The sequence below is a fragment of the Diceros bicornis genome, chromosome 10 (genome assembly GCF_020826845.1).
Source record: "Diceros bicornis minor isolate mBicDic1 chromosome 10, mDicBic1.mat.cur, whole genome shotgun sequence".
In the NCBI taxonomy this organism is placed as follows: Eukaryota; Metazoa; Chordata; class Mammalia; order Perissodactyla; family Rhinocerotidae; genus Diceros; species Diceros bicornis.
The window spans coordinates 42250213-42274328 of NC_080749.1; the positions used below are offsets into that span (position 1 = coordinate 42250213).

Genomic DNA, 24116 nt, shown 5'->3' on the forward strand with positions numbered 1-24116 from the left:
GCTTCCAAGTCTTGGCTATTGTGAATAACGCTGCAATGAACACAGGGGTGCATGTATCTTTACACATTGGTGTTTTCAAGTTCTTTGGATAAATACCCAGCAGTGGAATAGCTGGATTATATGGTAGTTCTATCCTTGATTTTTTGAGGAATCTCCATACTGTTTTCCATAGTGGCTGTACCAGTTTGCACTCCCACCAGCAGTGTATGAGAGTTCCCTTCTCTCCACATCCTCTCCAACACATGTTGTTTCCTGTCTTATTATAGCCATTCTGACGGGCGTGAGGTGATATCTCATTGTAGTTTTGATTTGCATTTCCCCAATAGTTAATGATTTTGAACATCTTTTCATGTGTCTGTTGGCCATCTGTATATCTTCTTTGGAGAAATGTCTGTTCAGGTCTTTTGCCCATTTTTTAATTGGGTTGTTAGTTTTTTTGTTGTTGAGATGCATCAGTTCTTTGTATATTTTGGAGATTAAGCCCTTATCAGATGTATGGTTTGCAAATATCTTCTCCCAATTGTTAGGTTGTCTTTTCGTTTTGTTGATGGTTTCCTTCGCTGTGCAGAAGCTTTTTAGTTTGATGTAGTCCCATTTGTTTATTTTTTCTATTGTTTCTCTTGCCTGGTCAGACATGGTGCTTAAAAATATGTTGCTAAGACCGATGTCGAAGAGCGTACTGCCTATGTTTTCTTCTAGAAGTTTCATAGTTTCAGGTCTTACATTCAAGTCTTTAATCCATTTGGAGTTAATTTTTGTGTACGGTGTAAGGTAAGGGTCTACTTTCATTTTTTTGCGTGTGGCTGTCCAGTTTTCCCAACACCATTTGTTGAAGAGACTTTCTTTTCTCCATTGTACGTTCTTGGCTCCTTTGTCAAAGATTAGCTGTCCATAGATGTGTGGGTTTATTTCTGGGCTTTCGAATCTATTCCATTGATCTGTGTGTCTATTTTTGTGCCAGTACCATGCTGTTTTGGTTACTATAGCTTTGTAGTATATTTTGAAATCAGGGAGTGTGATACCTCCAGCTTTGTTCTTTTTTCTCAGGATTCCTTTACTTATTCGGGGTCTTTTGTTGTAAACTCCATGTTTCCATTTCTTTAGCAGTAGTCCAAACCACAAACTTTTATTGCCAAGGTTACCAATGTCCTTGTCGCTGAATACAATGGGTTTTTTGGTTCTTTCTTACTTGATATCATGAAAGTATTTCACTCCATGCCTACTCCCCTCATTTTCACTTTTTGGAGGGTAGGTTCATAAGACTAGCTTGCTGTTTCATCTATGAACACTTTCATTTCATTAAATAAACTTCAACATAAAATAAACTAAAAATGCAAATAATAGAATTTTGGACATTTGAAAATTTTATCTTAATACTTTTCTAAACTAATATAATGTTATATGTCACTTATACCTCAATTTAAAAAATGTTAGAAAATAACAAAATGAATATTAAGAAAAATCAAATGACAATGATCTACTTTAAGAAGGAATAACTGGCAAGTTGTAGAACTGCATATACAATTTACTTTTATCATTAACAAGCAAATGGCATGAATATAAGATGAGAATTTATTTTTTAAAGATCCAAGTTATTCTCAAATAGTCTTAATTCAGGCATCTAATAAGTAACAGAATTATTTACCAGGATGATAACCCTACCTTATTAAGGAAAATTTAGTTTTAGTATGCTCAGTATTATCCAATAAAATTAATATTTTTTACAGAGTCCTATTACAAGAGGTAGAAACAAAACAACAACAAAAATTGACAACGCTTTAAAAACTTAACCTTTAGTTATCTAGTTGAACATTCCTTATATAGAGATTTTAGAGTATACAGTGAAATGTGGTATAGATGATAAGTGTTGATGGAAAGCTGAACCTTAACATGGGCATTAAAGGACAGTTTTACTAGCAAAAAAAGAATGCAGAAGAATTATATGTCAAAAAATAAAATTAAAATATGAGAAGTGACTATAAAAACTCTGGTGGAGGGCATTTTTTAAGCTAAAAAATGGAAAGAAAATATTTTAAAAACCTAAAAAATTGACAAGTTAATATTTCACATTTCTATAAACAATATGAAAAAGCTAAATAATTATAGCAAATATAAAAAAGCACAATATCATTAATACTTAGAATTTATAAATAGCTGATAATAAATATACTAAGAGCTCAGTGCAGTAACAAGCAAATATCAAAGACAACTCACAAAAGAGAAATACAACAGGTTAAGATACTGAAAAACGCTCACTCTAATTAGTCACAGAAATGCAGATTAAATAAGGTATAATTTTTTGCAACGGAATTCATAGGGGCTAAAAGTGATCAATATACCCAACCTAATGAAAGTGTGGCAAAACAGGTACAGTAACATACTGCTAGTGAGATATAAACTCATACAATCCTTTCAAAAGCCAAGTTCACAATAAATTTATTAAGAGCCTTAAAGTGTTCCTAGCCCTTGACCCACTAATTGCATTTCTGGGAATTTATCCTATGAAATAATGTTAATCAACAACAAATGAAAGCATTATGCATAAAAATGTTCATTGGAGCACTATTTATAAAGGTAGGAAGGAAGGCATCAATCAATCTATCTATATGCACAACCATGCACTCCATCATTAGCACTCTATCGGAGCACAAGAGAAGAATCAGACAACCCTGTGGGGGTAGAGGGTTGGAAAGTTTTCACAAAAGTAACTCTTCAGAAGGGTATTAGAAAATAAGCAGATTTTAATAAGCAAAAAGAGAGGAAATAAGAATTGCATACAGGGAACATCATATGCAAAATTATGGAGTCACGTAAGTCTATACTCAGGGATCTGTAATGAGTATGGCATGTCTAATATGTTTCGAACATGTTGCCTCCTATCCCCCAATGGTTTTCAGAAACTGATATTTGGCGGTGATATAAACACATATGGAGCAATAAACACAAACACAAATGAAAAATATTATGCTAACTGGATGTGATTATTCATCTATATATAATGTGATATACCAGAAAGAAAGTACGTAAACAGTTTTAAAAAGACTTTCTTTTTAAAGAAGTTTGTCTTAAGCTAAACTGGGAGTTTGTCTTAAGCTAAACTCATCAGGAGACTGTGTGATGTATTAGAAAGAATATCTAATCACTGGCAAGTGGTAAGCCACAGCCAATCTCTCTAGTTCTCCTTTTCATCATCTGAAAAGGAGGGAATGTATTCAACTACATCAAATGATTGTTACAGTCACATGAAACAGATTTGAATGTAAAGTAGTACAATCTCCTACCTCCCCAAACTAGCTCAACCCCATTCCTTTAAATTATTATGTATCTCATATTTATCCTTCTGCCCATTCACATTGCTATTAGTCTAGTCATTACCCACTGACACTGGAATTTCTGCAATAAATCACTAGTCTTTCTTTTAATAGCCTCTTTTTTTCTAAACATTTAACAGATTGCTTCCAAATCTATCTTTCTAAAACAACTTTTTAATCATGTCACACCTCTGCTTAAAAATCTATCAGCTAACCCAAATTCCCTTTTGTAAATGTATCTCCTACTCTTTTCAAACAAATTGTAGTTAGCTAGGTTTCCTCCATCCTCTCCTTTGTTCAGGTTGCTGTTCTAAGCTAATATATCTACTACTTCCTTCAAAGCCCAGTAAAAGTTTTACCATCTCCTTGAACCCTTTTTATTCCAAACCATTTTTTTTTTTACACTTGGGGATATCAATAGCAATACGTAAGCACGTAAACTATCCTGAACTACGCTACTTTCATACACAGTAGAGATTCATTTTATTGGGAGATGGGGGAAGTGTGGGTAGGTTCTAGTAAGTAGCCTGTATTAAAATACGGTAAATATTATCTTTAACATGGATCACACTGGAGACGGATATACTGTCTCTCAGTAAGTCCAACACAGCCAGTTTCACGGCCAGTATTAAAACAGATGTCATTTATGTAGTTGAGCTCCAGATACCATAGCTGGCCTGCATTTAGGAGCTATGATAGACAGAAAATATTTATATTAAGACATAAGAGCCACAATTAGTATAAGACACTCACACTGTGAGAACTACCCAGGAACAGAGAGCACCTGACTCCTGTATCCTGCCTAGAGCGTAAGTTTACCGGGCGAATGATGGCTATTGAAATTGTTTTTCCTTTCCCACCCCCAATTGTTTTCCTAACATAAATAACTGGATTTCCATAAGTTAAAATCACAGAATATGAGACTTCATTCTATGCACATCATTTCTCTCTAAGTAAATTATTAACTACTTGAGCATATTATGAGCCATGCATTTTATTTCTGGGCACCTTGAATTGTTTCTAGTTATTAAGAAATAGACGCTGACCTGATTCTTGTTCTCAATTTAATGATCAATTTATTCAACTAATCACTACTGCCTAATATGGGGCTATTAGCACATCACAATAGTACCAAACATGAGAAACTAATCAGTGATTTTTATTTGTTTCCATGGGTAACTACAGGATTATTTTTAGCTCACTTGTGAAATACCGAGATTACAAATACAAAACAAACATGCATTTTTACCCAGGTACATGTAATTAACTTAGTTGGCACCTCTGGACTTCAGCTGCAACATCAAAAGCTACCTACTAAGAATAAAATATTTGCAAAAAATTGCAAAAAATGATCTATTTCATAAAAGAAGTCTCACATTAAAATGAAAAAGGTCAAATTCAAGGTGCTATGTCATAGAACACTTCATTAAAAAACAAACAACAAAAACAAAAACAGGGAAATTCTGGTCACATTCTACATTCTATTTAGCTTTTTTTTCTTTCCCTGAGCATGCCTCTTTCCTACCTTCCCATTTCACACATAGTACAAAAGCATTTACACATTCTTTAAACCAAATCTTCTCTTTTATGGGTTTTGGCAAGTACACCTATGAAGACTTTCTGGAGAGGGAAGGGGAAAGAGAGCTTTTACCTAACTGGCCAGAGTTATCTCATGTTCTCTTCCTGGACCAACTATTTACTGTTTACACAGCCCTTCCCTAACCCTTTGATTTCCTACTTCAAATCCCCAAAGTATGAATATAGATAAGAGTTATTTTCTCAACAAGCTGCTGAAAATATTAACAGCAATGCACAAGAATTTAATGCTAAGATACTTAGACTACGATGGAGAAAATCTTGATACTTTCCAAGAGGACTCAATTACATAACAATGGTCCACTCCTCTTAACCCCATTCTAAAAGCCTTCTTTAAAACTATTTGTCTCCTTTTTGTTCTTGTTACTGCCCACTCCCTAACACTTCCTTTAGCTCTGCAGTAACCGCTCTTTTAAAATAGAGATTTGACCCACAACCTCTGTCAGTCACTGTTGCCTTGCAGACCCTATTTCTTTCAGTATGCTATAGTAACAACCCATAAATGGAGAAAAACATCATCCTGTGACTTACAGGCTGCTCCTTGATTTCTTCAGACGTTCACGATGGGCTTTGCTGCTTCTTATGTCACCATAATGGTTTATGTTAACAATAATCCTTTTCCCAAGGAAGTGCAGAAGTATGTTTCAATAACCATGTCATCATAGAAACCAGAAAAGATAACAAGTGTGCCTCATCTCTAAACTGAAACACTAGCTAGCTTTCTATTTCCATCTTTCATTTACCTCAAAACTCATCATTGTATAAGATAAATGATTACGTAAAAGTTTTAAGGTTTTCTTTTGACACGTCGCTTGCAAGTAAATGTTCATCACAATATTGCAAACAAGGAAAATGAAATAAATTTCATTATTTTAGTGCAGCAATAATGAAGTTAGGAAAAGTCGAACCACTGAAAATTAAGACCTTCCTATACATTTGTGTTTGAATTGTTTTGAATCTTTCCTTTTCATACTCTATTTTTAATGGGATTTCTATTATTAGTGAAATTCAGTACTGATGCAATTAAAAGTAGGGGACATGAATTTTGTTCCTTTTTGTCCTTATGGATATTCCTATTATCAGCAGTCCACTCAGTCTGTCTGTCTTCTTCATTCATCGAAAGGAACTAAAAGGAATAAAAGTGTTTTTTGAGTCAGAGTCATCAAATCCCCTTGGAAAGCTAGTTCTTCACCACCAAATCAAGAAAAGGGAAACAGAGGTGATGTCCTCTCTGCTCAATGTTCTTAGCAGGTATGATCATGCATTAGGTTTTAAGAAAAACTACTTATAAAAGCATAGGAAAAGAACGAAGGAGAGGGGAGTGGTTCTGGGTAATGTCACACGAAACACAATATTTGAATAACTCTGACCAGAAAGAGCAGTTTTGTATGGAGCCGGCCAGGTGGCGCAAGCGGTTAAGTGTGCGTGCTCCGCTGCGGTGGCCCGGGGTTCAGCGGTTTGGATCCCGGGTGCGCACCGAGGCACTGCTTGGCAGGCCATGCTGTGGCGGCATCCCATATAAAGTGGAGGAAGATGGGCACGGATGTTAGCCCAGGGCCAGTCTTCCTATGCAAGGGAAAAAAAAAAAAGAGGATGATGGGTGGATGTTAGCACAGGGCTGATCTCACAAAAAAAAAAAAAAAAGAAAGAGCAGTTTTGTCAGTTTTAACCTGGCCTCCACAAACAAAAAGCCTATCATTCAAACGGATGATTTGAAACTGATTAACCCACCTTCTCCAGAGAAAGCCAAGCAGTCAATTTCAAAAGTAGTGGAGGAAAAGAAGGATCCTGTAACATTTTCTTTTCCTTCTGGGAGAAGAGGTGTGGGTTGCGGTGACCTCAAAAAGGTTGCAGAACCACTCCAGATGCCCAATAGCTTTATTTGTTCTATATGGGGCTCATGCTGTCCTCCTTTTGTTGGATCCTTTCTTCCTGATTTCCAAATATTCAGTTTACTCCTTCTGCTTGGTCTACTTCAATGCTAACTAAACCAAAGAGCCTTTTCTAACGATTCCAACCAGAAGTCATCTCTTGCCTATTCTGAGCTTTCACAAACTCTTATCCACAGCTCTCCAAAAATATGCTTGAAGATAGCATTCAATATAAACTTAATGAGTGAAGGTAGCTGCCCCCTTTCCCTCTTATTATTAGCACTAGAACAAGAAAAGTGTATCAAATACCTGTGATTCTCCTGTGGTTGTCATTATTGAGTCAATTCATTTTTCAAGGAATGGCTAAATTTTCTACTGTTTTGTTGGTTTACTAACATTTTAAAAATTGAGTCCATTATCTCATTTTTCTTTTTATCTAAATATAATTATCTGTTATAATGAGAACCAGAAAAGGTAGACAAATAAAATCCCAAATCTTCATTTTGGTGAAAATCTAAGGACTTCCCTCCACCTGATCTATCAAGAAACAAGGGAAGAAGAGAAGTTAGATTTATCTGAATTTTACTTCCTTTATTTCCTCAGCTTATTCTGTGAGAAGACGCTAAAGAGCAGGGAAGTAACTGAAAGGACAATGGTCAAAAAGGAGAGAAAAAAAAGGGCACAGAATTATTCACAAAATGACTGATGTAACCTCAAATAATGGCAAGTTAACTGTATATATAAAGTTATCCTATGCAACTCAAAACTAAAATGTAACACATTGTCCTTTAATAACCTTTGAATTTATTATTTAGAAAAAAGTACAGCCTACTATCAGCTAGATTAAATTTGGCCATATATTCTGTTATATTACCAACATATCCAGCCATTTGTGAAGCCAAGAAAGAGTAAAATGCACTCTTAGGACTGTTACTCAACCTTGAAGTGCTGAAAGCTATTTCATCATCTACTGTGGGGACAAACACATGCATGCACATGTGAACCTAACACTATGTTGTGTGGAAAGCTCAGTATAATCACCATCATTGTAAATCACTCAGGTATCCACTTATTTTAGCATACACAAATCAAGGCAGAGCTCCCTGCGATTCCCACAGGGATATCTGAAATCACATTTAACATTTTCTCCTTCCACTCTTCTCAATGAAAGCTTGGGATATAGAGGTTTTCTCCTCTCCTTTCAGTCACTACTATGCAGCACAACATGCAGGAAACTATTAATAGCTGGACTAGCCTACACATATCAGTTAAATACTGTAAGAGCACCACTGTGCTTAATATGCCAGAAGTGACCCCAAAACCAGAAGAGACTCCTCATTAGATTCCTTCTAAAAAATCAGAGTAGCTTTATAGTTTTAGGATTAGCGTTATTCTAATCCAATTATAATATCTTATTGATTTTCCTTTCTACCTTGTCTTACACTACTCACAAGCTAAAAGTACTGTCACTTTTCTATCAGATGAAACTATTTTACAGGCTAATTAATCACAACCTATTGCTTATGCTGTTTCTTAAAACTATACATAACTAGCAAAATATAATTAACAGTATTTTCAAATCAAAGATAATTCAGTTATTTATCCATGAACAAAATCATAAAATATATTTTCCCAAAATTATAATGGTTACATAATTTAGGCTCATTTGTTGTGGGCCAAGATGAGATATATGATAGGCAATACATTATTGACCTTTTACACTTTGTTCCTTCAAAGCTTCTTCATTTTATTCAGCATTTAGTTTAAATTAAATATTTAAAATTGAAGCTGTTCCATGTTGCAAACACAGCTAAAACGAAGAGCCTCTGTAGCAGCCAGTGACCAGATTTTAAATGCAGGTAGATCAATAAAAAAAAAAAAAATCCACCAAGCACAGGCTCCATGTGTGAGTGGAATGTTTTATAATAGCTTGCAAATGACTATGTGCTTGCTGTAACCAGCTGTTCTTAAATTATGAATATGCAACCAATTCATGTTAAAGCCAAATCCCAGCACTATTTCTACAGAGAAATCCCAGTAGTTTTGCTTGTTCTACATGTTAGCTCTGTTAAGGATACAAATAGCAGTAAGCTTCTGAACAAATAGGACCAAACTATTGGCATTTCATGCACTGGGTCCATTATCACAGCGAGGGATGTCAATCATCGGTACATTCTATAACAGCTCAGGCAATATGACAATGATCTCGTAGGAAAAAAAAATCAAAATCTCTGCAGCATACTCAAAGTCCTTCTGACAACCTAATGCTTTCTTACTTCAGCCAATCAGATTGTCAGACCTGACCTACTAGAAGACTTGCATCAAGCCTGAAACATTTAAAAACATCAATCATAAAAACAAAGACAGGACATTGAATTATACAGTATTAACCTCCAGGGTTTGCATACAAAGACCTTAGATTTATTTATGTCCCAGCGAGTTAAGAGCTTCAGTACACTGTTCTTTACACCAAACTGACTGCCAATTTGATGAACCTCTCTGCCCTCAGCAGGAGTGCACCGTCTTTGATTAATGAGTGCATGCTTGTGGAAAAGTGTTAAGAGGAAAAAACAGGAAAAACACACAATTATGTCTACACATAGCTGAAGTACCAATGCAATAATTATCTTCAAACCAAATGCTCCTCTTTCCTTACATACACATGCACCCACAAAATTAGTAAAGATTCTTATCTATATATTACAGTCATTATTATTCTAACACTTTTTATTTGAATGAAAGGCACTAAAAAACCAAAGTACAAGCCAAATTTTAAATTATAAAAACAACTCTTTCAAAAGTATTAATTTTATCTTTAAAAACAAATTGAAAACATCCTATCTTATACAGAAAATTTTTAAATATGTGAGATAAAAACTATTTTCACTTTATATTCTTATTAAAGCCTATTCATTTAAAAAATTCAATGTTTTACTTACAAATATCAGAACTACTAAATATTTTACATCTCAAACTGCATTACGACTTACCACAAATCACACAGCATCTAAAATAGATTTAAAAGTAATGTGAATTCATTTTATTTTTCTTTCAGCAAAGATGTTGCCAATATTTTATAACTCCATATGTAATTATAAATTAATTAAATTATATTTATTGCCCATAATTTCAAAATTAATATGGTCAACAGAAAACCTTATGAATGAAAGTTTAAACTTTTTATGCCTCTTCTGTTTTGAATCGCCTTCCTTTAAGAAACCCAAGGTGGAATGATTTTTACTTAAATTATGGGATGCTTATTTGCACTACAATTAAGACTATATTATCTCTAAAAATGAGCAAAGCATTGAGACTCTTTTAAGAAAAAAACTGTTTACATTTGATATACAACTCAATTTACCATAATTTAGTTTATAGGAGTATCTGCCTTGACACAAATATGTTACGAGTAAATATATTTCTTAAAAATTGAATCATAGGCTAAGGTAAAAGAATGACTTTCTTTTTTTTTTTTTTTTTTTTTTTTTTTTTTTTTGGTGAGGAGATCAGCCCTGAGCTAACATCCGCCAATCCTCCTCTTTTTGCTGAGAAAGACGGCCCTGGGCTAACATCGGTGCCCATCTTCCTCCACTTTATATGGGACGCCGCCACAGCATGGCTTACCAAGCAGTGCATCGGTGCGCGCCCGGGATCCAAACCAGTGAACCCCGGGCCGCCGCAGCGGAGCGCGCGCACTTAACCGCTTGCGCCACCGGGCCGGCCCCAAGAATGACTTTCTTTTTAAGGAACTGTATGGCTATTTTATAAAAAGGGTTGAGAAAGGATATTACCTGGATATAAATCTTAGCTTTAGTCTCAGTAATAATGTGTGATCTACTTAAAAAGAAAGCATCTCTGTAAACTTATAACTTAGGAAATCATTATTCTGAAATCACTCAGCAGTGTATTATAAGTGTTTAAAATTTGTTTATGTTGTATAAGAAGTCCTTTTTGTGGGATTTAACTCAGCAAATTATATATTCTAATCATCAACTTCACATTTTGAGTATTTTTTTAAAGGCAAACTATTTTAAATATTATAAATTTTATGCTCTGAAAAATTGTTTAAATGCTTAATGTACTTAAAGATTTAAAAATTAAAAATCAATAAATATTGGGACTGGAAAAGATCTCTTAACATGGTGATAAGCTACATTATACCCTTAAACTTATCCTAAAGTTTTTTACACAAGTTTTTTTCAATGTGTTTTTCTCTGTTGGGATTATCACTCTTTATTCTTCCTCTTTCCTCCTTCCTATCTCCTCTCCCACCAAAAAAAAAAAAAAAAAAGCAAATTAAATACAAAGCACTTAGGCACCAATGGAATGATCTGACACCACTTTAGTACTACAGTTTGATAGTAGGAACTATCAATAAAAGTTATTAGTACAATAAAAATATAATTTCAATTTTTAAAATCATTAAATGACTACTAATCAATTAATAATATCTTCACCTCTTTATTAAAAAAATTAAACACAAAACCGCCCATTTCCTCAATAATTCTTTTCTCTTCTGATTATCTTCTGCAACAAAAATTTAAAGAAATATTTAATCAAATGAGTCAACATTTATTAAATAAAGCACAATATTTTTAAGCCCCAAGGTAAGAAATATTTAATTTCATATAATCAGAAACCTCTTAAAATACCTAGCTAGGTAATTTAATTAATCCTTCAGGATATCAAGTATACATATTAAAAACCATTAAACCTTGATGATATAATTTCATCTAGGGGTCAGAACCACTACATTACTTTGTTTGTGTTAAATCATTTCTTCCTTCGGTACTTTTGGTAGGACTAGGTCAAAAACTCAGAAACTACAACTTAAAATCTCTTTAAGAAATCTTTAACCCTAAAAGTAATCAAGTTCTAACACATACTCTCCTAATTCAAGGAGATAAGACAGAAAACATGAACTTGCACGCAACTGTGATATCCTACATCTTGTATAGTAACACAAAAGTAGCAACAAAGACATTAACAATTGCAGTTCAAGCTGGGAGTGACTGTTCTGTTTCAATTCAATGACACCACTAATGGCTTCTTAGCAGCTCCATGAAATCAACCAGCTGTCAAGTTGATGCATCAGAAGGAACAGTTATGCACTCCCATAAGAAAAAGCAACACATCAGGATGTTTGGCAAAACATCTGCTCCTTTACACTGCAGTTCTATAATAAACATGCAAACAAAGAAATGGGAGAAAGGGCAACAGAATTAAAATTCCAAGGTTTCCATTACAGTGTTATAATGCATTTTAAATAAATGGTTTATAAAAATAAAAACAAATTTCTGCCAAGTTGAATACTTTAAGTTATTCCCAATCTTTTGAAAACGCTAAATATAATTATTCAGATTCTTCTAGAAAGGTTAAAACTACATAAACTCTTTACATTTTTAAAAGAGAGTAAACTATATTCACCAAGGAAAACCATATTGTAACATTGTGTACAAAACTCAAAAATTAACGCTAAAATATACCCTTCCTTCATTTAATAAGTATGTAGTAAACTATGCCAACAGTATTCTAATAAATGCATTTCCAAAACTGAATAGTCTAAAAATATTTTTAGTAGTGTTTGAAAAAGTAATGCTGCTACAGATCAGTACTAGTTTAACACATGAGAACAGTAAAGATACTATTCTCTGGATTTTAAAATATGTACCTACTCCTACTTCTCTCCAAACCAGTATATGAATACAACAATTTTAAGTTCTCATAAATAATATCCTATTTTTAAAGCATACATTTTGATTTCCTAAAAATCCTAAAAAAAAAAAAAAGACTCTTATTGGTCATCATAGGCTTAAAATAATTTTACATTCACTCATCATTTCAAACATTTGTAAAATCTTTTTTCTATCTGAAACTTACAAGGGCCTCAATGTTGTCTACATTATTGATTATGCAGTACAGTAACAATATGTACAGTGTTTACAATAGGTGTGAGACATCACATGTACTTTACCATTCTCTTAAACTGCTTATCCTCTGTTGCTTGCCATTTATAATATGCCAAATCTTCTAGTCCTTTGTTGCATGTATAATTTAGAACCATCTGTTCTATGTGCTTTAACTATTTAAACATTTTTCACCTACCTACAATTCACATAAATGGCAGACATTCAATTCAGTCAAGCTTTCTATATAGTGTTTACATAAAGCAAAACCTAAATAGCATAGCAGATAACACCCAAGAAGACTGCTACAGAGATAAAAACATATCACATAACAACCTAAGTTTTTATGTTACACAAACCTTTTCAGTGTATTCAGAATTGTTTCTATTAGTTTTTTTTGAGTTAACAGTAGTGAGTGTCTCTTCCCAACCCAGAAGACAAAGAGAATGCAAATTAAATACAGACAGTTTTATGTCCTTGTTAGAAGAGAGGTAAATATGCTGACTGAAAATTACTACAGGAAACAGAATTCCACTTTCCCAGTCAATTTACAGTGCCTCTTATTTATATACTAGTCAGTGTATCATTAAGTTTGGTCATGTGACCAACTGAACTTTTGTGAAGTGAAAAACTATTTTAGACAAGCAAATTACAACACCACTAGTTTTTATTGTTTATCTTTTCATAATGGCTGACAAAGAGCTTACAGCTAGAGGTTATAAAATATATTTTAAAATCAATTCTGCCTTTTAAATACTAACTACATTTTTGCCAATCATTTGACTTAATATCTGCTACTAAATTTTGAAAGTATCCAGTATCTCCAGGAATTTTCAATAATTATATCTTCTCAAAATTTAAAGAAATAGGTAAAAAATAGAACATTTAATTACAAAGGGGGACCTATGTAATCTAAGATAAGTATACGTAAATATTAACCACACTGATTAAATAACAAGCCACAGCAGACAGTGGAGTAAATCAAAAAGGGAATATGCCAATTAAAAATAACATCTGAAACCTTTAAATAATAAAAAACACGTAGACAAAAGATAAGTGAATACCAAATGACACTATAAAAGTTTATACCATTTTTTGCACACAATTTTCCACCTGTTACCAAAACATAAAATGTGGAGACGCTGAGGGTTCATTTTGACAGCAGAACACAAAAATAAGCAGCACAATTTATCATTAATCTGTAAATTACACGGTGCTTTAAAACACAAAAAATTAAGCGAAAAATTTACTCTCAGGAAAATTTCTCGATAAAGTTTACATGATGTCACTGGGCCCCCTGAACATTCCCTAAACTTTGAGTCTTATCCAAACACACTTTTTACCTTTCTAAGGCTTCTTTCCCTTCCTCAAAAATAAAAAAGAGAGACTTGGGAATAAAATTTGCCCAAGATGGCGAAACGCTTGTTGTTTAGAGGGCAGGGGAAAAAAATGGAGGATATTGTAATATACACAAAGGGATAAATTTCAACAACTCGGCCAAGGACTGCAGCTGCTTCTCTCTTTATAAGGAAGCAACACACAAAAGATAAATACAGAGGGAGAGAAAAGAAGAGAAAATCTCCCAAACAGCAGGGCCAGCTCTGACTCCAAACACTTCCTTCCTTTTCCAAGTCCCAATTCTGGGGTTCGTGGAACTACTTTGAGGGGAAGGGAGCGGCGAAAGGGAAAGGGGGGAGGGGGAGCGACAAGATTAAAAGAGCAAAGAAGAGTTGAGAGCTGGCGGTTGTTCCCGGGGAAGAACTGCTAGGAGACAGACATTACTGTAGAAAAAGCTATGCTCCTCTAACCTTCTGTGCACAGACATAGATCTTCCCAGGTATCCAGATCTTTTCCCAGTCCCACCTGCCCCCACTCCCACGCACCCTCACCCCCCACCCCCCGTTCATTTTCTGTAAACTCGAGAGATCCAAACTACACCGGGAGAGAGCAAAAGAGGCCTGAATTGGGGGGTGGGGGGTGGCAGGCGCAGCTAATCAGTCCTAGAGGGAAGAGGGGGCGGAGGCAAAAAAGGGCAGCCGGAGGAGGACGGGGGGGTGGGGGGGTTATCTTGAAACTACCCGGGCGGGGAGGGGGGCAGCAGCGGATATTCCCGGGTAGAAACGGCGATCGCAACAGTGCCAGAGGTTGTTTTTTATGAAGCAAAACTGTTGGCGGCGACCTAAGCGCTGGAAGCCGAAGGGAGGAAGAAGGAGACGCGAAGCCTGGGCGGCCGAGCAGGGCGGCCGTCACAAAAGGAGGCGGACTCGCGGCGGCAGCGTCCGCCCGCGCCGGGGACCACGGCCCCAGGCCCTGCTGGACCGAAGTCCCGCACTAGCAGCTAGGAATAAAGTTTACATTCTCCTGAGACCGCACCCCCCAGCTCCCACCAGGACCGCGCATCTCCGCGTCCTCCTTCCCCAAACTCCACTCGGGACCCCGACCACCACCCCAGCCTTCCAGCCAGCACAACAAAGAGACACACCGACCGGCGAGAGTAAACAGCCGCGGCAGGGCGAGCAGGGCGGGCAGGGCGAGCGCCTCGAGATAAGCAACTCCGGAATCTTGCCCGCTCGCAGGAGCGTAGTCTCGCCTTTTCTGTTTCGACCGGCTTTATAACATTTGGATTTTTATCTTCACCCGCACCCCTCACACCCGAGGATTTTTAAACTCACCTTTACTTTCGAACTGAGTTGCGGTGGATGGGATTTTTGCCTTCCCCAGATGGTTGAAGGTTACGATTTTTGTTTTTGGAAACCCCACCACCTCCTTATTTCTATTACTATTTTTGCAAGAAAAGTATAGAGAGAGTTGGAGTGGAGGTGAGATTTGTGATCGGGAAAGCCCTTGCCTCCCTCCGTCTCCGTCTTCCGCCTCTCGCTCTCTGATTAGTTCCTATCCAGCAGCAGATTGAAGCAGGAGATGATTCTTCTCAAGGTTTGTTCAGCAGCTTCACTTCTAGGCGAAGGCTTCATGAACCAAGTGACGTCAACCAACAAGGCTTCTCTCTCTCTCCTCTCTCTAACAATGAAAGTTGCTGTTAACAAGGGGAAAAAGAGAGAGAATTGTTTATACCATTTCAGTTCCAATAATAAATGACCTATCAGCTCCTAAAGGAGCCAAGGGAGGGAGGGGGTTGCTTCTTCCTTCCAAGAAGACCGTAGCTTTGAGTTTGCACCGTTCCTTGTCCCAGGAAAAAGTTAAGAAACTTAAATGTTTTGTTTTGCTTGTAAAAGTAGAAAGGACAAAAAATAGGATTGAAAACGTAATTTTTAAAAAACAAACTGGAGAATAGGGAGCATAGATTAACCATTTCCACCTAAACTTTTTTGTCCGTAAATTTAGAACTCATTTGAAGTCGGCAAGCCAACTAAATTAATAAGCCAAGAATTCGTGGATGTTTGGAACTCAAAATAAAAAGCAGGACGCAAGATGGTCCCGGGATAAAAAGCTACTGGCCTAACACGGACATGTTAAGCTGGCCGTAATGTTTATGCACTGAGTTAAAATTTAAATAAAACACGTTTAAATAGTAAATCGTTTTAAAGTTATAAGTTAAAATTGTAAAAGCTAATATCAATAGCTTTTTCCCCCCCGTTTCTGAAAGGTCAGAGAAAAAGGGAGGATAGCTAAGTGTGGAATCGAACACTTTTTTAAAAAAAAATCACGTTAAGAGTGGTAGCCCATTGCTCCATCTTTAAACTACACACGAGGTATGCTGTCTACCTCTAGAATCTCTTCCAACTTTCTGTTTTTTACCCATTTCACCCCCAATTCCAAGATCCTGAAACAAAGTTAAACTAGAGGTAAAGTACACCCTATTACCTCCTCCCACACACCACCCCATAGCTTCCTAAAAATGATTAAAAAAGAAAAAAGCCTTAGCTTAGTAACACTTGATTACGCCAAAACATATAATTCAAAGAAATTTTTCATTCAGGTAGTGTTTTTCCCCCAGAACATATTCAAGTCTCAAAGTTCATATAATTAAAAATTGCATAATTTAATTTTCAGGATGAAGAGCAAGTGAAAAGCAAGCTATAGAAGAATAATTTGACCATATATGTGTATTTTGTACATACATATGTGGATAAATGTATCTTAAAAGATGCTATTGTTTTATGTTTCCTCTTCAGCCACTGGCTGTGATTTTAATTGTGCTGGAGGATCTTCATTAGTATTAACACATGGGGAGATTTCGCAAAGCTGCTTCATTAGGGGAAAAAAAAGGCTTGGCAGACTAGGTCTTTTTGCATGCACTGAGAATGTCAGCCTTACCTCGGTCATTTGTAACATAATAAGTGCAAGTACAATGATTGCAATGCAGGAGCACTGGGGGAAGGGCAGAAATACTGCCTGTCTAATAGGGATATCTGAAAAGAAGGCTGCTCATTACATAGTAAAATGTATGCTAAAAATTAGTGAAGATGATGTCTCAGAAGACTGATGCTAAATAAATTAACGTGCTGATATGTTTTTAATTATTATTTTTGTAGTAGTTTATTTCATTCTCAGGATTCACGTTGAGCAGCAAAGCTGTGCTAGCACTTATTGATTTTTTTTCCCTGCCACATTCCCGGAATACAGATTTTAATCATTTCACTACACCACACTCAGTAATTTCATTAAAAACTGGAACCTTCCATCCCCAGAAAAGCATTTAATTTCAATGACATACAATTTCTCTCAGCAGAAAACTGTCTCTACAGTAAAAGCTGGCCTAAGATTCAAATGCATAATTTAATCCTGAGTTTTCCATGCTCTGCATTCCTTTGAAGCTATAATTTGAGTAACTACCTAATAACTGTAATAAGGACAATAATTTCCTTATAATATATTATTAACTCATATTTAATTAACTCAGAGGCCAAGCTCTGTATATGTATGACTGGGTCAACAGTTCCACAATCTCAAAATTTACTAATAATGTTCCAGATGAAAAATATAGATTAAAATATAAGTGTAAATGCTAGCCTTTAGATATTCCATCCAAAGTAACAAAGTGGCAAAATGCAAAAAAATTCATGCATTTTATATAAGTGTTCATTATTCAAATAAACAATATTTTAAAACATTTGGAAGTAAAGGCAATTCACTATTTCTACATATAAATAAAGTATTATAATATTAATATTTCAACAATCCATTTCTGACACTTTGTGTAGTCACTAGCATTACTGTTAAAAATATTCAATTTTGAAAAGGTAAAAAGGCTAGATTCAAGTCTCAATTTTCATAAAGAATTCTCTTAAAACATTTCTCTTGAAATAAAGATAAATGGCACACTTGAATAACTTAGATAATTAAGAATACATCTCTTACTTAACTACTTTAAACAATATACTGCAAAGCATGGTTCAATTTTTCGTTCCAATAATATTTTGAAATAATATTGGGTTTGAGGATGGCACATTGGTTTTCCAAACAATAGGTTTCATAAGGATATGTAATTTGCATTGCCTAGTTTTTAGAGAAGAAACTTGTGGGAAAAATCTTTGACATAATAAAGTTCACTTAATTTAAATTTTGGATATATGCCTAATCAACAGAAAAAATGGTACATATGTAATGAAAGTGATTAACTTATATAAAAACTCATATTAAAAATTCCTATCATTCCCCTGGGTGATTTTAGAGCCAAAGTTCAAACATTTTTTAAAGAGTATTTATATATAATTTCAAGTTGAAGCCGCATACAACACAAAGTTGTCTTTTCCTTGGTTGAACGTTGAAATAATAAGACAGTGTCATCAAACAGTTGGAATAAAGGATGAAAGTGGTTAAAAGAGCTTGATTTTAGTGTCTTTATAGTATTTAAAAACTATATTTTTATTATCATCAAGAGCTCTTTATAAAGTTTGGAAAATATTTTTGCAACATTCTCAAAGATGAAATGCAGTTAAATGGAAATCAATAATTAAAAAATTGATTAATGAAAAACTCACATTGATATCTAAAATTCATAAGATGAATTTCTATATTTCAATGAAACATAAAAGCTTCAATTTTTACATTAATATGTCTTTAAAATAATTTGGTGTTATTTGGTAATTCAAATATATTATCCAATTTAATCTATACTTTTAAAACTGATTTTTAAAAATAATGGTAACACTAGAAATTTAAAACTGCATTACTCCAGTATTTGATACCCTCTTACTAAGCAGCTATGCTTAAATTATTTAATATTATTCTTTTCTTTTTTTCATGTTATCACATTTGATCATTTCAGAGATTACAACATAGTCATAGAGATGAGGGGGGAAAAAAGAAAATAATTACTATAGTTAGAAAATAATTTGGCTCCCATTGCACTTAGTCTTATACCTAAGATTATCATCTAAATTAGTACCTAATCGTGTACATAACTGTAAAAGAATTTAATGATCAAACAGATCTTTTCCAATATTACTGATAAATATTTCTGAAATTCTATATATGATATATACCTATCCCATAGACTAATTATGCCACCACTGTAGACTAAATTGTTGCACTTTCTTCTGTAAAGCAGCATCTATTTTTAGGACCAAGATAGAACTTCTTAAATAGGTAGATATACAGATGGATAGATATCTAATTTACTACTACATATAGGTACTGTACATGGATCTTCAAAGAGTAAGGAATTGCCATATACAGAGAATAAAGTCTATGAAGGCTCACTACAAAAACTCAAAGGAACGAGAGATCTCAATAGTAGAACAAGCTGCCCACTGTCATGTCTTGTTTCTGTTTCACTCGGTACAGACTAATGAAGCTTTATTTGTTTTCATTCATTGAACAAACATTTGAGTGCTTGCTATATGCTATGTATACACTCTGCTAGAGGCTGCAAAACATGAAAAGCTTACATTCTCATTGATGTTGAAAGTGTGAAATTCCTGGGAGATTAGAGACTCACATAAATCATAATATAAAGATACAAATAATAAAGTTTTGCAAGAATAAAGAGGCTGAGGCAACTAATTCTGACTGGGAGTCTAAAAAAAGCTTTATCGAAGAAATGCCATTTGAACCGCATCTCAAATACTGAGAGCTTACCAGGCAAAGAAGGGAGGGTGGATTCTAAGGGAAAGAAACCATAAGTTTTAATACAAAGAGCTACTAGGTCTAGTGTCCTTCCACTAGTGAGAAATTCAATTTAACAAGAATATTTGATGTGAGGTGTGGAATAACAGGGATACAGAAGGCTGGCACCTGAGAGTGAAAGGCCTAATGTACCATGGTAAGGTGGCTGAATTTATCCTGAGAGCCAACAAAGGTTAGCAAAGGAGTGACATATCGACCTTGTGTTTAGGGAACAATAACTGTGTAGGCAGTACAGATGATAGATTATAGGGTGAAAAGATTGCTTAACAGTCCATGAGAAAGATGGTAAAAGACAGTGGCATTGGAGGTTTAAAGCCAGATATTTTTGAGGTAAAATGTGAAACTGTTGACTAACTGAAGACAGGGAGAGTTAAGAAAGAGGAAGCACTTAAGAAAGACTAGAAAGATTTCTAGCTTAGGGAACTGAGTAAATGCTGAAGTCACTAAGTCAAGTCCAGAATACATAAGGGAAAACAAATCATAAGGTAGTCTGGAATTAGAACTTGAATTTATGCTTTATAGGTCATTTCTTTTTAATGGGATTATCAGAATCAACTGCAGAACTTTTTCAAAATCCACATACCCAGGCCCAATATCCAGAGATTCACTAGGTCAGGGTAGGGGCCCGTACTAGGAAGGGGCCAAGTATTTCTTTTCTTTTTTTTAAAACTCTGAAGGTGTTTCTGATAAACACTCCTGATTAAGAACACTGTTATAAGCACAAGTTGATTATAAAATTCATTTGGAATTTAAAAAAAAAAAAAAAAACAAGCCCAGGAAACTCTGAAAAAGAAGAGCATTGGTAATGGGGGGAGGTTGTCATATCAGATATTAAAACATGCTATAAAGCCTTTACAATTTAACAGTTGGCATTGACGCATGAAAAAAAGGCCAATAGAACACAGTAGAAAATTGAGCAATTGACCCAACTGCATATGGAAATTGAACATACATAAAAGCTGTATTTCAAAGCAGTGAGGAAGAGATGGACTTTTTTTTTTTTTTTTAAAGATTTTATTTATTTATTTTTTCCCCCCAAAGCCCCAGTAGATAGTTGTGTGTCATAGCTGCACATCTTCTAGTTGCTGTATGTGGGACGCGGCCTCAGCATGGCCAGAGAAGCAGCACGTCGGTGCGAGCCCGGGATCCGAACCCGGGTCGCCAGCAGTGGAGCGCGCTCACTTAACCACTAAGCCACGGGGCCGGCCCAAGAGATGGACTTTTTAATAAGTGGTGTTTAGATAACTGGGTAGTCATAAGGAAAAAGATGAATTTGGATCTGTTCAAAGAATAAATTTCAAAAATATCACATTTAAATATAAAAATTTGAACTACACAAGTACTAGGAGAAATTATGGGTCAATTCCTCTATAAATGGATAGTAGGGAAAATGTTCCTAGCAACAGTCAAAACTAGATGCTATAAAGTGAAATATTGCTAAATCTCAATACATAAAAATAAAAAGCTTTTTTGTATGGCAAAAAAAGAAAAGAAAAAATATCACAAGCAAAGGATACAGACAAATGAGAAACCGTGAAAAAATATTTGTAACTTATATGAGAGTTTAATAACCCTATATATAAAGAATATCTAAAAATAAAAGACCAAAACCGTGATAGAAAAATGGCGAAAGATATGAACAGACATTTTACAGAAAAAGAAATGCAAATGCCCCTTAAATAGAAAACATTCTCAACCTTGCTCATAAGAGAAATGCAAATTAAGAATCACTGAGATACTATTTCCCTCACAACAAATTGACACAAATCCAAAAGTTTCACAACACAGCCTGTTCGTGAGGCTCTTGTGGAGAAAAGGGACACTCTTAAATATTGCTTGTTGGAGTGAAAACTGGAAAAACCTCAACAAGAGAGAATTTGACAGTATCTAGCAAAGTTGTTTATGCATTTATTTTTTGACTAGCAAATCCCACTTCCAAGAATCTGACCAACACTGACAAAAATATAAAATAGGTGTATCAGAAGTTATTCACTAAAGCACTGTCTGTTACAGCAAAGTCTGGAAATGACCCAAATGTCCATCATAGGGAAATGGCTAAATTATTATGGTATATGCACACAGTGGAGTACTATGCAATTATTAAAAAGGAATGAAGAATATATGCAGTATGAAGTATTTCACAGTCAACTCCAGTATATATTGTTAAGTAAAAAAAGTAAAGTGGAAAAAAAAATGTATAGTAAGCTACCATTCATCTATATATTTACTTAATTTTTTAAATGAAAGGAAAAGTTGAAACCTTAAAAAACATGATTAGCTACAAGGAGGAAGGGAGGAGGGTAGTAAAGATAGAATAGTAGGAAGGTTTCTCATAAAACTTTTTTGTAGATGTGATTTTGGAACCATATAAAATAATTTTCATAACTAAAAAGCAGTCCCATCAAAATCACAGCTAAATGAAATAAATGAATAAATTGTATATAGAGTTGCTGGCATAACCATACAGAGAAGAATATTCCAAGTGACTTTAAACACAAAAATTTTTAAATAATTTAAATAATTTTTAAAAAACCACATGCAAACACAATAATTTCACAATATATCCATTATAGGATATAAACTAAAAAAAAGAACTTTAAAGCAGAAATGACAAAACAGGAACTTAAATTGTTATCTCTAAACATATTTTGGGGGTATTATTAGTGGTGTTATTGTAATATTGTTGCATGTATAGCCTGAGAAAAAGCAAATGGGTAATTAAGTTGGTATTTTTTGAAATTAATTTTTCATGTGAGACAAAAAAGAAGCAGATGTAAAATCAATGAGTTACATAAAAACTCTGATCCTGGGGCCAGCCTGGTAGTGTTGGGGTTAAAGTCATGCGCTCTGCTTCAGGGGCCCGTGGTTCGCGGATTCGGATCCTGGGCATGGACCTACTCATCGCTCATCAAGCCATGCTGAGGCGGCATCCCACACAGAAGAGCTACAAATCTACAACTATGATACACAACTATGTACTGAGGCTTTGGGGAGAAAAAAGAAAAAAGAGGAAGATTGGCAACAGATGTTAGCTCAGGGCCAATCTTCGTCACACAAAAAAAATGTATCTGATCCTAAATTTGAACTGGATGTATTAGAATGAACTCATTACATATTTTATATTTAAAAATACATATTTCTTAGTTTGCCCACTATAAATGCCTAAAAACAGGGGCTGTTGCAGTAGCAACGAGCACACACCCGTGTACACAGATTATAGTGTCTAAACACCATTTGTCCTTAAAAAGAATTCCTTGAAGCAAAGACTGATTCCAGGTTTGGGATAGCAAATGTCCAAGATAAGCCTAGCATACCCTATCATACCATTAAGCATGAAAACTATCAAAGCTTACTGGGGTCATGTCAAAAGGATTTGAGAGCCAATTTGAAGAGGGCAACTTGAGGTGGCCCCCACTGGCCCAAAATGAGACAATTTGAATTTTGTTAAGAGTAACTACAATGGATTGAGACATGACAAATATATTTTAATATATGAGTTCATAATGATACTTTAAAAAACCTCATTGTTCACCTTTGAAGGATGCTAGGGAACCAACTCATTATTTTGAAAACTAATAAAGGACAAGGTAAATAAAGGAAACAAATTAAGAATTTATTCAACATTTCCTATCAAATATACCTTAGGGAACTTAATTTGAAATTGTGTTTATATATATGTATGTGTGTTTATGTGTATACATATGTGTGTGTGTGTGTATATATATATTCAAGGCAGACAAAAACAAAGAGGGAATATGATACCATTCTCTTTATCTGGTAAATAAGAAATTTACCAATTCATTAAGACAAACTTAAAACATTGGAGTAACATATCAAAGTTTTTGAAGTAATTTTATACCAAATGTATAGACATCATTTGTATGGTCTTTCCCATAGCAGTCCTCCATGAAAGCCAAGGGCATAATGATGAATATAATTAAGTTGATTGAATTACATCATATTAGGATGTGTAGAGTATGCACAACCCCACTCCAGGGGCAGCAATGTGCTGAATCCAACTCATACCAGCTCATGACAGTCAAATGTTAAATTTTCAGGAATTTTGCAAGTTGTTTGTTAAACTCAGTTATTACCAAAAATGTTTTCAAACTTAAATTATATTAAAAACAAACAAACACTCAAAACTGATCAATTCGTATTTTACTATGCTTTACTGTCATCTATGTGCCTCTGGTTATTTATGTCCATTGTAGTATGGCCAAATAAACTATACAGTGGTCTGCTACTGCCCATCTCTTCCCAACTTTGTGTTCAGTGATGTCATGTTGGTGGCTTGAAATTGACCATGGTGAGGATGTTTACACCATGGAAATTGGCAAACA

At 34.8% G+C, this 24116-nt stretch overlaps 1 protein-coding gene across 16 annotated transcripts in view; it reads right to left on the reverse strand.

The window, feature by feature from the left end:
- BAZ2B (bromodomain adjacent to zinc finger domain 2B) overlaps positions 1-24116 on the reverse strand; it is a 383461-nt gene that overhangs the window by 274998 nt on the left and 84347 nt on the right. For all 16 annotated transcript variants that reach the window (XM_058549063.1, XM_058549049.1, XM_058549051.1 and 13 more), the window contains exon 3: positions 15357-15718. The gene's annotated coding sequence lies outside the window, so the exon portion shown is untranslated. The remainder of the gene's footprint in view (positions 1-15356; positions 15719-24116) is intronic.